At 40.7% G+C, this 17,103-nt stretch overlaps 1 protein-coding gene across 5 annotated transcripts in view; it reads right to left on the reverse strand.

The window, feature by feature from the left end:
* Nucleotides 1-17,103, reverse strand: part of LOC140187285 (protein sidekick-2-like) — a 971,472-nt gene that overhangs the window by 352,887 nt on the left and 601,482 nt on the right. The gene's annotated exons all lie outside the window — the stretch shown is intronic.

Consider the following 17,103-nt stretch of genomic DNA (forward strand, 5'->3'; position numbering starts at 1 on the left):
CAGTCGACGTTTCGGGCCGAGATCCTTCGTCAGGACTAACTGAAGGAAGAGTTAGTAAGAGATTTGAAAGTGGGAGGGGGAGGGGGAGATCCAAAATGATAGGAGAAGACAGGAGGGGGAGGGATGGAGCCAAGAGCTGGACAAATGATTGGCAAAAGGGACATGACAGGATCATGGGACAGGAGGCCCAGGGAGAAAGAAATGGGGGAGGGGGGAAAAACCAGAGGATGGGCAAGGGGTATAGTGAGGGGGACAGAGGGAGAAAAAGGAGAGACAGAAAAAGAATGTGTGTATATAAATAAATAACGGATGGGGTACGAGGGGAAGGTGGGGCATTAGCGGAAGTTTGAGAAGTCAATGTTCATGCCATCAGGTTGGAGGCTACCCAGACGGAACATAAGGTGTTGTTCCTCCAACCTGAGTGTGGCTTCATCTTTACAGTAGAGGAGGCCGTGGATAGACATATCAGAATGGGAATGGGATGTGGAATTAAAATGTGTGGCCACTGGGAGATCCTGCTTTCTCTGGCAGACAGATCGTAGGTGTTCTGCAAAACGATCTCCCAGTCTGCGTCGGGTCTCGCCAACATATAGAAGGCCACATCGGGAGCACTGGACGCAGTATATCACCCCAGCCGACTCACAGGTGAAGTGTCGCCTCAACTGGAAGGGCTGTCTGGGGCCCTGAATGGTAGTGGGGGAGGAAGTGTAAGGGCATGTGTAACACTTGTTCCCAAAGTGCTACACTATCTCACTATTTTTTTTCTCTTTTTGCACTACTTATTTAACTTTTTAAATATACAGTATATACATCTTACTGTAATTTACAGTTTTTACTCTGTATTGCAATGTGCTGCTGCTGCATAACAACAAATTTCACGACACACGCCAGTGATATTAAACCTGATTCTGATTCTGACGGAGACCTGAACGTGCGAGTCAAATAAGGATATGGAATTCATGCAGCCAAGTGGGATTAGTGTGGATTGATATGATGGTTGGAATAAGCACCGTGGGCTGAAGGGTCCATTTGTAATTTCATGACATCATGTCAGCGGCTGGCAATATAGTCAAAACAGGGTGGATGGAAATGAGCCAAGAAGTAATACAGTGGGCAGTAAAGGGAACCTGGAGCCAGACTGCAGAGGTCCTTGCTTTGGTACTGGCTCAGCAGTCTCAAAACAAAACCAGGGTTGGGATTGCTTGATGATAATAATGATGTGATACACATTGAACTGGTCAGTTCTTTGTCAGTCTTGCCTCATCAAATGCAAAAAATGAAGTGAAGTCCAGTGCCATGTTCTCCAAATATCAAAGACTCCAATCGGAGCTGATTCAACAATTCTTTGCAGGCATTAGGCGATAGTTCTTCTACTCAGTCTTGTGCTGATCCAACTAGTGTTGTCCTCTTGCCACCCGAAGATGGCATAAATCTCTCCAGGGCTGGTGACACAGAACCATGGGACAGCCAGACGTCCACACTGAGAACGGATTCCCAACACCACTGCAGATTGCTGCCCCTATTGAGAGGCATAATGTCACATCTGAGCAGATTGAAGTTCTCAGTGAACACCAGGATGGTATTTGGGATCAGCCTATGGTGCTCTTGGAGCTGAGCGAAAGAGCATGAAAGCAAATTGCCCTCCTGTATTAGTAGAGTTATACCACACATGGGCAAGTCTCCTTCTTACTCATGCAGAAGGAAGTTGTGCAAGAATCCCTTTTTTTTTGCAGGAAGAGTTAAATCCCCTCACTCATACATCTCTCCATAATGAGCAGAGCCCAGCTAAGACTGTATAAACACTGCTGACTCCAAAGGGACAGGAGAAACATGATGTTGTTGTGACTTGCTCTGAGCACCAGCAGACTGCCACACAAGACTTCAATGTCCTAACTCAGAAGGTCACTCATTGATCTCCCACCATGTATCTTAGGCAGCACGCTCAGCTGTGCCCCACAGCTAGCCAGTTCTGACTGCTGCTGCAGGGGGTAGGCTGCAGTCGGCCCTACCGGGGCAAGAACCTCCTGTGGATCAATAAGGATGTCTGTACAAACCCAGAGAAAAGGAACAGCCTTCGAGTAGCAAGAAGGCAGCCACAGAAAGAACTGTACTTGGGCAATGAAACCAATGAAAAGGTTGTAAAATAGGGAAGACTAGGCTAGGGTGTTTAAAGAAAAATATTTGATTTTTCACTTATGCATTGTTTGATTTTACTGTTATAATTTATTCATGAGATATTGACAAACATTCAAATGCATGAACACATAACGTCCTTCTATGTGCACAGATAGGTCTTATTAGTGTACCAGATGCTGACCTTGCTGACCTGATGAAGGGCCTCAGCCTGAAGTTTCAACTGTTGATTTCCCTCCACAGATGCTGCCTAACTCTGTATTCCTCCAGGAATTCTGTCTGTGTTTGATATCAGCAGCAGCTACACCGGTGATTCGTCAGACCCTGTGAACTTTTAGGCATTGTTTCTTTAAAACTTTTGAGTTTTTTCAACTGGCATCTCCTCTCCACTACAACTTCAAGATGATTATTCAGAGAACCAGAGAAACTGACAACGTGTTATCAATGATTGGTAGCTCACTCGCGTACTGCATAGGACAAAACTTGATGAGATGGTTTCAGAGGTAAATTTGTTAATAAATGCATTCATTATGTTAAATCTACTGTATGCTTCAATCTGAGAATAAACCGTGCACACAACACAAGAGTTATTGCTACAGTTCAGGAATTTTTTTTTTGTCTAATTTCATGGTAGTGCCACACAGATTTAGCTCTATCCTATATTCCAAAATATCTACGACTGTTCAGACTGTGCCACAAAAATTAAAAGAAAATACAAATGATTTTGGAGTTGTGAGGAGAATGAAAGATTACACAGGATTTAGTCATTGTGTATGTGTGTGTGTAGAAATAATACAATAATGACACAATTCAAAGTAGTTTTACAAAGTTTTGTAATAGATTTAACTGGTAAAAGACAAATGAAAATACATGGTAAAATGGTGGAAAAGCAGTGTGCCGGAAGAATGGCCAAAAAATAAAATTGCCAGGCAGCCATCTCTGGCAAAAGATAGGAGATAACAAAGTGAACGGATCAGTCATATAGATGTCTAAATAAGGATAGGATATTTTCATGGCTCTTTACTCATTCTTATTTGGAGATTGAACCTTCATGAAACATAACTTTAAATGGACAAATTGTAAACAGTTCTATATTTAACATGTTGTTCTTGTTGAATACAATTTAACTTTTGTAAATATTATTTAAGGGTGTCAAATTTCCACACCATGTCTGTAGGAGCCATGTATCTGTTCTCTATCTGCTTTGTGTTCTGTGTTGCATGTTTACTATGTTTATTTGGTGACTAGTCACGTGAGTGCGGGGCGTGGTTAAAGTGAAAGGAATAAGTTTCATATTCTTGCTTATTTCATTGCAGTTTGATAGCTTGGGACTGGCAGAGGTTGTATCTTTTGCTAACTGCTGAACTAGTGCTTAATAATGCTACATTGTATGTTTGTTAACTGCTAATAAGGTATTGAATAAAGAGGTAAACACAAGGAATTCTGCAGATGCTGGAAATTCAAGCAACACACATCAAATTTGCTGGTGAATGCAGCACGCCAGGCAGCATTCTAGGAAGAGGTACAGTCGACGTTTCGGGCCGAGACCCTTCGTCAGGACTAACTGAAGGAAGAGTTAGTAAGAGATTTGAAAGTGGGAGGGGTAGGGGGAGATCCGAAATGATAGGAGAAGACAGGAAGGGGAGGGATGGAGCCAAGAGCTGGACAGGTGATTGGCAGAGGGGATATGGGAGGATCATGGGACAGGAGGCCCAGGGAGAAGGAAAAGGGGGAGGGAGGGAGAAAACCCAGAGGATGGGCAAGGGGTCTAGTCAGAGGGACAGAGGGAGAAAAAGGAGAGAGAAAGAAAGAATGTGTGTTTATAAATAAATAACGGATGGGGTACGAGGGGGAGGTGGGGCATTGGCAGAAGTTAGAGAAGTCAATGTTCATGCCATCAGGTTGGAGACTACCCAGACGGAATATAAGGTGTTATTCCTCCAACCTGAGTGTAGCTTCATCTTTACAGTACAGGAGGTTGTGGATAGACATATCAGAATGGGAATGGGATGTGGAATTAAAATGTGTGGCCACTGGGAGATCCTGCTTTCTCTGGCGGACAGAGCATAGGTGTTCAGCAAAACGATCTCCCAGTCTGTGTCGGGTCTCGCCAATATATAGAAGACCACATCGGGAGCACCGGACGCAGTATATCACCCCAGCTGACTCACAGGTGAAGTGTCGCCTCACCTGGAAGGAGTGCCTGGGGCCCTGAACGGTGGTGAGGGAGGAAGTGTAAGGGCATGTGTAGCACTTGTTCCGCTTACAAGGATAAGTGCCAGGAGGGAGATCAGTGGGGAGGGATGGGGGGGACGGATGGACAAGGGAGTCGTATAGGGAGCGATCCCTGTGGAAAGCAGAGAGAGGGGGGGAGGGAAAGATGTGCTCGAGGTGGGATCCCGTTGGAGGTGGCAGAAGTTACGGAGAGTAATATGTTGGACCCGGAGGCTGGTGGGGTGGTAGGTGAGGACCAGGGGAACCCTATTCCTGGTGGGGTGACGGGAGGATGGAGTGAGAGCAGATGTGTGTGAAATGGGGGAGATGAGTTTGAGAGCAGAGTTGATGGTGGAGGAAGGGAAGCCCCTTTCTTTAAAAAAGGAGGACATCTCCCTCGTCCTGGAATGAAAAGCCTCATCCTGAGAGCAGATGCGGCGGAGACGGAGGAATTGCGAGAAGGAGGTGGCATTTTTGCAAGAGACAGGGTGGGAAGAGGAATAATCCAGATAGCTGTGAGAGTCAGTAGGCTTATAGTAGACATCAGTAGATAAGCTGTCTCCAGAGATAGAGACAGAAAGATCTAAGAAGGGGAGGGAGGTGTCGGAAATGGACCAGGTAAACTTGAGGGCAGGGTGAAAATTAGAGGCGAAGTTAATGAAGTCAACGAGCTCAGCATGCGTGCAGGAAGCAGCACCAATGCAGTCGTCGATGTAGCGAAGGAAAAGTGGGGGACAGATACCAGAATAGGTGTGGAACGTAGATTGTTCCACAAAGCCAACAAAAAGACAGGCATAGCTGGGACCTATACGGGTGCCCATAGCTACACCTATAGTTTGGAGGAAGTGGGAGGAGCCAAAGGAGAAATTATTAAGAGTAAGGTCTAATTCTGCTAGACAGAGCAGAGTGGTGGTAGAGGGGAACTGTTTAGGTCTGGAATCCAAAAAGTAGCGGAGAGCTTTGAGACCTTCCTGATGGGGGATGGAAGTATATAAGGACTGGACATCCATGGTGAAAATAAAGCGGTGGGGGCCAGGGAACTTAAAATCATCGAAAAGTTTAAGAGCGTGAGAAGTGTCATGAACATAGGTAGGAAGAGTTTGACTTTTGGAACAATCATTTGAGTGGTGGGTGCTTCACACAAGCATAACAAACTGTAAGATCGCAGGCAAGTGGCAAAAATGCTTTGTTTGGATTAGTTTTGCCGCTACAATGTCCACAGGTGGCACCAAAGTCCTTCAGCCAAAGATTGCAATCAATTTATAATTTATTGTACCCTGATCTGTAGTGTTGATACGTTGCCACTGGAATGGAATGTTTTTATATAAGCCCTAGCATCTCACTGATGGTCAAAACCTAAATCAAATCTGTTCTTACCAGCAATATAAAAATATCAACTCATGGAGCCAACTTATGTGCATTGTGAATTATCAATGCAGTCAGTGGAAAATTGGACATCCTGCATGGAAAAACTAGCGATTAGGCTTAAAATTACTCCAATGGCCTTGCTCATTGAAGGAGAAAGAAGTAAGTTATGACACAAAAATAGTTATCCAGATTTGTAACAATATTTTGCAAAGTAACTGAGCAGAGGTTCTACAAAAGTTATAAACTGGGAACATCTGATCATTGAGAAAATATTTCACTTGCGAGCTACCGAACTGTGACCTACAAAATTATGCATAAACATTAGTAAAACTAGCATAATTTAAACTTCAACCATTTTTAGTGCAGCACTGAATTCTAATTCAAGTGAATTTGAAATTGAAGAGAATTTAATTTTCTCTAATTCTTTTACGCTTTCAATAAGGCAAATCTAAACTGACAAGCATTTAATAAAAATATTAAGATTTATTACATGTAATATGACAGTCACTTCATTAGTTATTTATGAAAGCTGGACACAATGAAATTAAACTTTAATAATGGCTTTGTAGATTAAAGGAGGCAGAGAATGTGAAGGACAAGAATCCTGAGTCACACCACAACTGGGAGTCAAAATATGAATATCTTTGAATGGTCAAGGACAAAGAGTTGCTATGGATGAAGGACACAAGCATTGTGCACTGGTTATCAATGCTTTCTTTTATTATCCTGCAGCCAAGCTGTAACTGGTATCCTTACTTGAACTCTAAATAATAAGTCATGGTGAAGGTGTATGGAAGAACCAACTAGTGCTAATGAGGATATGACACAAGCTCCTTTGATGAATAATATTTAATCAGCATTTAAATCTGAGGAAGAGGTAAGCAGTTAGATTACAAAATTACTTTTTACTATAGAGTGTAATTTTGCAAAATGGAAATATATTGCAGATTTAAACTTGTTGCTCGTCTGATTAGATATACTTGTGTCTGCTGAGGTTTCAGATGTCAAAAGGTTCACATTATATCGGAGGTTGCACATTATATCGGAGGGATAGGAAGGTGGGCAGAGGGGGTGGTGTGGCTCTACTGGTAAAGAATGGCATCAAATCCATAGAAAGATGTGACAGGATCGGAAGATGTTGAATCCTTGTGGGTTGAGTTAAGAACTACAAGGGTAAAAGGATGTTGATGGCAGTTCTATACAGGCCTCCCAACAGTGGCTGGGAGGTGGACCGCAGATTACAACAGGAAATATAAAAGGCAAGTCAAAAGGGCAATGTTATGTTAGTCATGGGAGATTTTAACATGCTGGTTGATTGGGAAGATCAGGTTGGTAATGGATCTCAAGAGAGTGAGTTTGTTGAATGCCTAAGAGATGGCTTTTTAGAGCAGTTTGTCATTGAGCCTACTAGGGGATCAGCTATACTAGATTGAGTGTTATGTAATGAACCGGAGGTGACTCGGGAGCTTAAGGTAAAAGAACTCTTAGGAACCAGTGATCACAATATGATTGAGTTCAACTTGAAATTTGATAGGGAGAAAGTAAAGTCTGATGCAGCAGTATTTCAATGGAGTAAGGGAAATTACTGTGGTATGAGAGATGAGTTGGACAAAGTAAATTGGAAGGAGCTGCTGGCAGGGATGTCAGCAGAGCAGCATGGCGGCATTTCTGGGAAAAATGCGGAAGGTGCAGGACATGTGTATTCCAAAAATGATGAAATACTCAAGTGGTAAAATAGTACAATCATGGCTGACAAGGGAAGGCAAAGCTATTGTAAAACAAAAGAAAGGGCATACAACAAAGCAAAAAGTAGTGGGAAGATAGAGGATTGGGAAGTTTTTAAAAACCTACAGAGAGCAACTAAAAAAAAAATTGGAAGGGAAAAGATGAAATATGAAAGCAAGCTAGCAGATAATATCAAAGTGGATAGTAAAAGGTTTTTCAAGTATGTAAAAAATAAAAGAGAGATGAGTGGATATAGGACCGCTAGAAAATGAGGCAGGAGAAATAATAATGGGGGTCAGAGGAGATGTCTGATGAACTAAATGAGTATTTTGCATCAGTCTTCGCTGTGGAAGACACTAGCAGTATGCCTGGTGTTGTAGTGTGTGAAGGAAGAGAAGTGGGTGCAGTTACTATTACAAGAGAGAAGGTGCTCAAAAAGCTGCAAGACCTAAAGGTACATAGGTCACCCGGACTGCACCTTAGGGTTAAGAAAGAGGTAATGGTAGAGATTGCAGTGGCATTAGAAATAATCTTTTAAAAATCATTGGACTCTGGCATAGTGCCAGAGGACTGGAAAACTGCAAATGTCACTCCACTCTTTAAGAAAGGAGGAAGGCAGCAGAGAGGAAATTATAGACTAGTTAGCCTGACCTTAGTGGTTGGGAAGATGTTAGAGTCAATTGTTAAGGATAAGGTGATCGTGTACTTGGTGACACATGTGACAAGAATACACATAGATTAAGATGTTAGCTGTCCTGTGCTGGCACCAGTGGGATCAGTAGTTGGTCTGCCACCTGTCTTCAGGAGAGAGAGAGATAAGGAAAACAATGGAGCAGCATTTGGAGATGTTAATGAAGGGACGGGAGAGTCTAACAGAAGGAGAGCTGTCAAGATCAGCTCCCCCTTTGAACCCTGAGCTGTTTGAAGTGATGGACAGGTGATACCCCAGCAGGGGGATAAAAAGGGACAGGTTCGCTAAGGCAAAACACACACGGCACCCGAGGTAACGAGATCCTGGAAGCGGTGCGTCTCTCACAAGTCGGTGGGAAGTTTTGGAAGGCCGGTTGTGGGACCAGGCCATAGACGCACAGGGTGGAAAGGCACAATCGGCGGGAACCTGGTGTGTGTCCACCCTTGCCTGGGTGCCAGGTTCACCGCAGAGAAACGATCGTATCTGGAAACGGAGGGGTCACGGTCGGTGACCTCAGATGACATCACGAAGGGCTCACACAAAAGCTGACTGAGAAGAATATCGAAGGTCTGTGTGTGGAAGCCGTTTTGAATATTCATTCGTTTTGCTCTCTCTCTCCTTCCCCCCACTGTCTGCGAACTGAACTGAACTAAATTAAATTGAACTGAACTTTGCGTCACTTTGAAACTGGTCATTTACCCCTAGACAACAATAGAGCTTGATTGATCCTGTTATCTTAATTCTGTGTACATGTGTGTTTATCATTGCTGAACTGTTGCATTTATTATCTAATCGAGTACTGTGTTGCTTGTTTCTTTAATAAAACTTTCTTAGTTCTAGTAATCCAGACTCCAACTGAGTGATCCATTTCTGCTGGTTTGGCAACCCAGTTACGGGGTACATAACACACAGGACAAGATAGCACAAAGATAGTTTCCTTCAGGGAAAATCCTTCCTGAAGAACCTGTTGGAATTATGTGAGGAGATTACAAGTAGGATGGATAAAGGGGATACAGTGGATGTTGTATATTTGGACTTTCAGAAGGCCTTTGCCAAGGTGCCACACGTGAGGCTGCTTACCAAGTTAAGAGCCCCTGATATTACAGGAAAGTTAATAACATGGTTAGAGCATTGGCTGATTGGTAGGCGGCAGCGAGTGGGAATAAAAGGATCCTTTTCTGGTTGGCTGCCAGTGACTAGTAGTGTTCCGCAGGGTTTGGTGTTGGGACCACTTCTTTTTATGCTGTATTTAAATGATTTAGATGATGGAATAGATGGCTTTGTTCCCAAGTTTACAGATGATACAAAGATAGGTGGAGGGGCAGGTAGTGTTGCAGAAACAGGTAGGATGTAGAAGGACTTAGACAGGTTAGGAGAATGGACAAAAAAAATGGCAAATGAAATACAATGTTGGGAAACGCATGGTCATGCACTTTGGTAGTAGAAATAAATCTGCAGACTATTTTCTAAATGGGTAGAAAATCCAAAAGTCTGAGATGCAAAGGGACTTGGAAGTCCTTGTGCAGAACATCCTAAAAGTTAACTTGTAGGTTGAGTCGGTGGTGAGGAAGGCAAAGATCATGTTAGCATTCATTTCAAGAGGTCTCAAATACAAGAACAAGGATGTGATGCTGAGGCTTCATAGGGCACTGGTGAGGCCTCACCTTGAGTATTGTGAACAGTTTTGGGCCCCTCATCTTAGAATAGATGTAACACACATAGAAGTTGCTGGCGAATGTAGCAGGCCAGGCAGCATCTCTCGGAAGAGGTACAGTTGACATTTTGGGCCGAGACCCTTTGTCAGGACTAACTGAAGGAAGAGCTAGTAAGAGATTTGAAATTTAGGCACCTTGTTAATTCAGGTGTATATAAACTGGAAAACCTGTATATGTAAAGTTAACTGTGATTGATTAAAAACATAAAATGATACAAAGATCACTGACCAGAAATATTAATTCTGTTTTTCTCTTCCGAGCAGCTGTCTGACCTGTGGAGTACTTCAAGTACCTTTGACTTTTTATTTCAGATTTTCAGCAGGTATAATCCTTTGCTATGATAATTTTCGTTGGGCTTTACACTTTCTACATGTTGAGTCTTTCATTAGCCATAGAACTATTGGCCATTAGAAACCAATTAAAAACCAGCTGGTGTCTTTTCCATTATTTTAAAACTTCTCCCTTCATATTTCAATTGTTGGACTAATTTTCCCATAAAAGTTGCAATGATGTTTACTTCAACCACATCCTGTATTCCTAAATTAAACCCATTAAAATCTTAATTAACATTAATGTACAACCATTTAATCTTACCGTCTGTGCATAGTTTCCATATGTTAACTAGAATCAAGTTATTCTCAAAACTGAAGAAAAATAGAGAAGGACGTTTTGAACCTCTTGTATGAATAAATAGCAAGAGAAAATGAGAAAACCTGTAAAAGCTAATGTCAAAAATAATGGAGTGAAATTTGTGACAGAAAACATGATTGAAGTGTCAACATTCATGAACTTTGCTATTTTAGACTTCTGGGATCAGCATGGAACATACAACATTACAGCACAGTATAGGCCCTCAGCCCACAATGTTGTTCTGACCCTTTAACCTACTCCAAGATCAATCTAACCCTTCCCTCCTACATGAACCTCCACTTGTCTTTTGTTTATGCCTCCTAAGAGTGTTTTAATCACCCCTAAAGTATCTGCCTCCACCACCACCCTGGCAGCATGTTCCACACACCCACCACTCTCTGTGTTTAAAAAAAAACCTAACACTGACATAGACCCATACTTTCCTTCAATCACTTCAAAGTTATGCCCCTTTTATTAACCATCTCCATCCTGGGTTAAAGTCTATGGCTATCCACTCTATCTATGCTTCTTACATCTTACACATCTCTATCAAATCACCTCTCAACTCCTTCGCTCCTGAGAGATATCCTGGCTCGCTCAACCTATCCTCATAAGATATGCTCTCTAATCTAGGCAGCATCCTGGTAAATCTCCTCTGCATCCTCTCTACAGCTTCACATCCATCTGTTGCTAAACATTAAAATCCAGAGATTGCTGCCATTGAAGCTGTGTTTCTCTTCAAAATGCACTCTTTGGCTGGAAACCAGCCAAATAAAAACACTTATTTGTTCCAAATTGCAACTTTTCATGCAGGATGTTCTAATAAGAGATGAAAATGCTACACCTTGTGGAATAATGTATTCTTAATTGAGTTGTAAGCCATAATTACTAGTGAGCAACTTCTCTGGGTGAAAAACCAAATTCCTTTATTTTCCTGTTTATATATTCCATGGATCAAAAATAATAACTGATTCTTTCAATTGTTTATGATATTTAATCTTCTACATCAATCCATGTGCAAGTAATTTTAATGGGTCTATATCTAAGCTACTGCCAAGCATCTAATTGGCACCAAAATTACTTATTTCAAATTTATGCTCACTCTTTCAGGGTTTAATTACTGCTGGAATTTTTAAGAAGCTGCACATAAATAACAACTTCAGATATAAAATGATAAGAGACAATATTGAATTAGACTGTATAATTGTTATTTTCTTTTGCAGTTTAACTTTTATGCCTGCTAGTATTTTTATATATCTATCTATCTGTTACTGTTTAGTATGTTTCCTAGTGGTCATGTTATGTATATGCAATTGTTTAATGCATCCCTGAGTGGTTACAGTTCTTTGCATAATTCTGGAAGCTTCTCTTGGTATTACGTTATTTGAATAGGGGCTGTCTGATTGTTTAACTCTTATCTACAAATTTGATTTGAAGGTTTATTATCTACAGCATAAAAAGAGTTGACTATGTAAGCTTGTTATCTTGTATTCTTTATCCTTTTCGTATTTTAAGGTGAGAGGAAGAGAGTGGTTGATAACCGGAACTCACTTTCAGAGGAGTTCATGGAAGTAGATACAATCATGATGTCTGAGTGACATTTAGACAGGTACTTGAATGGGCAAGGCTTAGAATGATATCAACTAATATAGGCAAATAGGTTATTAATGTATATGGGCAGAAAGGTCAGAGTCTGTGTAATGGACTGAAGGACCTGTGCTGTATAACTCTACAACACTATGCCAACCAGACTGGAGGTGAATGGGTAACTTCTCTACAGTAAGACTGGCGATTTTGCAGTCGTAAAATGGTGAGATTGATTTATATGCAACTCTTCTCCACTCATACCACATTTCTGGAGAAATTGCCTTTAATTGGCAGAAGCTATTGCTGTTCCTGTAAGGATATCTGACTAAATTAATTTTCTTTGGTACATAACAGAATACAGCTTTACCACTTACATACTCATGCCAGAAAACATTATTTCAAATTTAAATTCAAGTCTAATTATCATTCAACCATACATGAATACAGCTGAATGAAACAGTGTTCCTCTGGGGCCAAGGTGTAAAATAAACACAGTACACGGATCAAAATAGCTAGCAAAAAAAAAACATAGTCACATAAAAAAACATAAATGTATGTCCCAAGAGCCTGAGCGACATGTCCTGCAGATTGATGATGTGGTTCTTGGAAGTGTGCAGCCACTGCAACCTAGCCTGTCATTCCACTGATCGAACTCTGACAGCACCGATGGGAGACATCAGCCCCAACTGAGCATGGACGCTACACTACACCGCATCCGGCGTCTCTACTCCTGGACTGCAGCAACAAGTAAGCCTATGGCTTCAGTCCACGTCCTTGCTACAACTAAGGCTACTCAGCTTCCCCACTGCCTGTCTCACCACCAAACAAGGGTAAGAAGACTGCGTCATCTTACGTTATCTTACATTACATTAGTAATGAAGACTGATATTATTATAAAATAACATTGTAAAAATAGAATACTACTTCATCTCTTAATTTTCTTCAATTTCTTCATCTCTTGTGTTCTTCCGTCTAATCCTAATTTGCTATCCAACTCCATATGCAATATACAGAAAGATGCTGAAAAAGGGCCGGTAACATCATGAAGGATCCCATCCACACTGCTGATGGGCTGTTTGTCCCATTAAATTAAAAAAAATAACAATCTAATCTAGTAGATCCAAGTACAGTTGTACATTTCTGAAACTAAATTCTAAGTAAAATTTTGGAAATAACACACCATTTAGCATGCTCAGATTAGTCTGTATTCTTTTTTTCTAAATCTATACCAAATGAATTCTGCCTGAAATGACCTTGTTTGCTTTCATCTGAAAAAAAAACTTTATAAAAAAACTTGCCTTTGACCAAATCTATACTTGCTTTATCCAATCATAATAGTCAATTTCTGGCAAATTACAGTGCAAACATGTGAAGGTGCCAGTAATTTCTGTTAAAGTCATCTCTGAAAGGAGCTTGTGCTGAAATACCACCACTGCTTTCACCACAATATCTGTAAACTACTTGGGCTATTTAAAAATATGCTTCACAGCTTCCTGCTGTAATTTGAATATTTCCAATGTAATTATATAAATACATGCAATGAACATATTACACACACCAGTCCTCATAGAGGGATCAGAAGTGGAAAGGTTGAGCAATTTTAAATTTCTGTGTGTCAACATCTCTGAGGATCTATCCTGGGCCCAACATATTGATGCAGTTAAAAAGAAGGCACAACAGTGGCTATATTTCATTAGGAGTTTGAGGAGATTTTGTATATCACGAAAGACACTAACACTTTTTTACAGATGTACTATGGAGGGAGCATTCCAACAACTGGTTGCATCACTATCTGGTTGGGGGGGGCACTACACAGGGTTGAAAGAAGCTGCAGAAATTTGTGAACTCAGTCAGCTCCATCATGGGCACTAGTGTCCATAGTATCCAGGACATCTTCAAGGAGCGATGCCTCAAATAGGCATCATTGAGGACCCCCGCTCCAGGGACATGCCCTCTTCTCATTGCTATCATCAAGGAGGAGGTACAGGAGCCCAATGGCACATACTCAGTGTTTCAGGAACAGCTTCTTCCCCTCTGATGTCAGCTTTCTGAATGGGCATTGAACCCACGAACGCCACCTCACGCCTTTTTTTTTGCAGTACTTATTTAACTATTTTATATATATATAAATATATACACACACACTCACTTACTGTAATTCAGTTTTATTATTACGTGTTGCAATCTACTGCTGCCACATACCATAATGTTTCACGACATATGCCAGTGATATTAAACCTGATTCTGATTCTGAGTTCAACTGTGTAATTTTTATATTTTAGGCAAGTCAGATCATTTAAATGTTATAACTCAAGATGTTACAGTGATTAAATAGGCATACTAAACCCAGAAGGTTCAGTGCTGGGACCCTAGCTGGCAGTAACATGCATGAAGGATTGTATGGGGATGTGGGAGGTATGATCACGAATGACACAAAGTTTGGCAGACTTGTCAGAAGTGTGAAAGATTGTCTTCAGCTGCAGAGAGAAATCAATGTGTTAGTGAAATGGGCTGAAAGAAGGCATTTGACCCAGATACATGTCAGTTAATGCATTTTGGAAGTACTAAATGAGGCTAGGACATACAACCTGAATGGTTGTGTCTTAGGGAATGCTGAGGAACAGAGGGACTGTGGAGATATCCATAGATCTTTGAAGGTGGAAGCATAAGTAGATAACATGGTTGGGAAGGCATATGGGATATTGACCTTCATTAGTCAGGTTATTGAATACAGAAGCAATGAGGGTTTTCTCCAACTTTATAAAACATTGGTCAGACCTCAGCTAAAGTACTGTGTGCAGTTCTGGTTAGCACACTGAAGAGTTAACACTGAAGAGATTGCAGAGGAAATTCAGCAGGGATGAAGTAGTTCAATTATGAGGAGAGCCTGGAGAAGCTAGGTCTGTGTTTTTCTGAAGCAGAGGAGGCTGAGAGGGTTTATGATGGAGAATATAAAATTATGAGGGGTATAATTAGGGTACATTGCAGGAAACCTCCCACTATCTGACATTGCTAAAGCCAGAAAACATCAATTTTGGGTATGAGGGAAGATATTTAGAGAGGACATTCTTTACTTGGAGAGAGGCAAGTTCTTAGAATGCACTGCCTGAGAGAATGTTTGAGGCTGAGTCACTTACAGAAGTGTTTCGATGAGCACTAGGATTGCTTTGGTAAAGAAGGCCATTGGACAAAGTGCTAGGAGATAGCATCAATACAAAAGATATCTACTAGGCAACATTAATAATTGGGACAAATGGCCATTTTTCATGCTGTGTAATTCCCTGACTACGATTATAATCATTCATGCAATGTACAATATCTTATATTGGTGATAATTTGCACATAAATCTGACTAGATTTGCGCTGTACTCAATTAAACCCCAAAGGAACAAAATAACATGGCGCCACAGTAGCGTAGCGGTTAGTGTGATGCTATTACATCTTGGGGAGTGGGAGTTCAGAATTCAATCCCAGTGTATGTTCTTCCTGTGGAATGCATGGGTTTCCTCCCACAGTCCAAAGACATACAGTATCAAGTAGGTTAATTGGTCATTGTAAATTGTCCTGTGATTAGGTTAGGGTTAAATTGGGGTTGTCAGGGGTTGCTGGGTGGAGCAGCTCAAAAGGATGAAAAGGCTTATTCTGTGCTGTATTGCTAAACAGATAAATTTTAAAAAATAACAGCAGCAGAAATTCTCCACTGGTGGACGAGCTGGAGGTATCTATACCGGGCATAAAGTAAGCAATTAAAAATACTTCCACTGACTCCAGGAACTGATGGGTTACAACTTACTCTTTTTTGAAGTGTATAAAAATGTTCTTGATTAAAAAAAGTATAAAATGCATTTCTTTAAAAAAATTATTTGGTGCTTTTGAATGTCCAATTTTTTGAATCTCATTCTAATTAGTTACTGTACACCAATGTCAATAATCTCTACATCGAATTGAGTGTATATTTTAGTAATCTGAGTTGGATATGAGCTTCTCTGAAAAAACAATTTTCCTGTTTTATTTAGAGATTTAGAAAACAATTTTATTTAGAAATAAAAACTAAAATGTGGTACAATTAGAGGTTCTGATACAAATTAGGCTCAGAATTGTTCTCAGTCCAGCAGTGCTTATTCCACTTGAGATTCCACTGAAATTTATTTCTGCATCATTGAACACAGTCTGCCAAGAAACAGCTCCACTGGATTCCTTTCTAAAATGTTTTTTTCCCCTAAATTTTGAAGATATTTGATAGTTTAATTAACATCTGAAAATGCTTTATTCATAGAAATGAACAGTATCCACAACTTCCATTAATCTATTGCCTTATATATAGCAAAAAAGAACTCATGGCTGTTCCCAGGAGTTTTATCAAACTCACTTTAATGCCAAGTAAAATATTAATGTTAATGAGCAAAAGCTTGGTCAAAGATGTAGGTTTTATAAAAAAGAGTGAAAGAGAGAGAGAAAAGTGAAGGTGGGAAGATGTTTCAGAGCAGAATTCTCAGGTGTGGGGTCTTGGCAGCTGAAGATAAGGTGCCAAAACAGGAGCAAGCAGAACTGAAACTATTAAAATATTTGGGAAAATTATAGGGCTGGAGAACATCACAGAGGCAACAAGAATGGCAATGTTAAAATTGAGGCACTACTTAAATGCAGTCAGTTGGTAAGCATGTGGACAGAAACGAGCAGAGTGTTTTGCATGGCCTCAGGTTTATGGAAAATAGGACAGCCAAGAGTAGTTCAGAATAGTGACGTATAGGGGTAGCAAAGGCACAGAAGGAGCAGGAACAGAAAAGATGTTGTGGAAAACGAAATGAATTGTCTTGAGGATCTCAGCTAGTTTTTATCAATTCAAGCTGACACAATGGTATTTTAAATGTCTAGATATAGGCAAAGCCGTCTTCTATTTAAACCGGAGTATAAATAATGGAGCATTTGTATCCTTGCACTCAAAACAGCCAATGAGTATTTTGGCTCACTTTTGCAGACCTGTAAAGTACATTCAGGAGGCAGAATGGTAGTGTACCAGTTATAGCAATAGCTTTAAAG

Source organism: Mobula birostris, chromosome 24 (assembly GCF_030028105.1).
Source record: "Mobula birostris isolate sMobBir1 chromosome 24, sMobBir1.hap1, whole genome shotgun sequence".
NCBI classification, from domain to species: Eukaryota; Metazoa; Chordata; class Chondrichthyes; order Myliobatiformes; family Myliobatidae; genus Mobula; species Mobula birostris.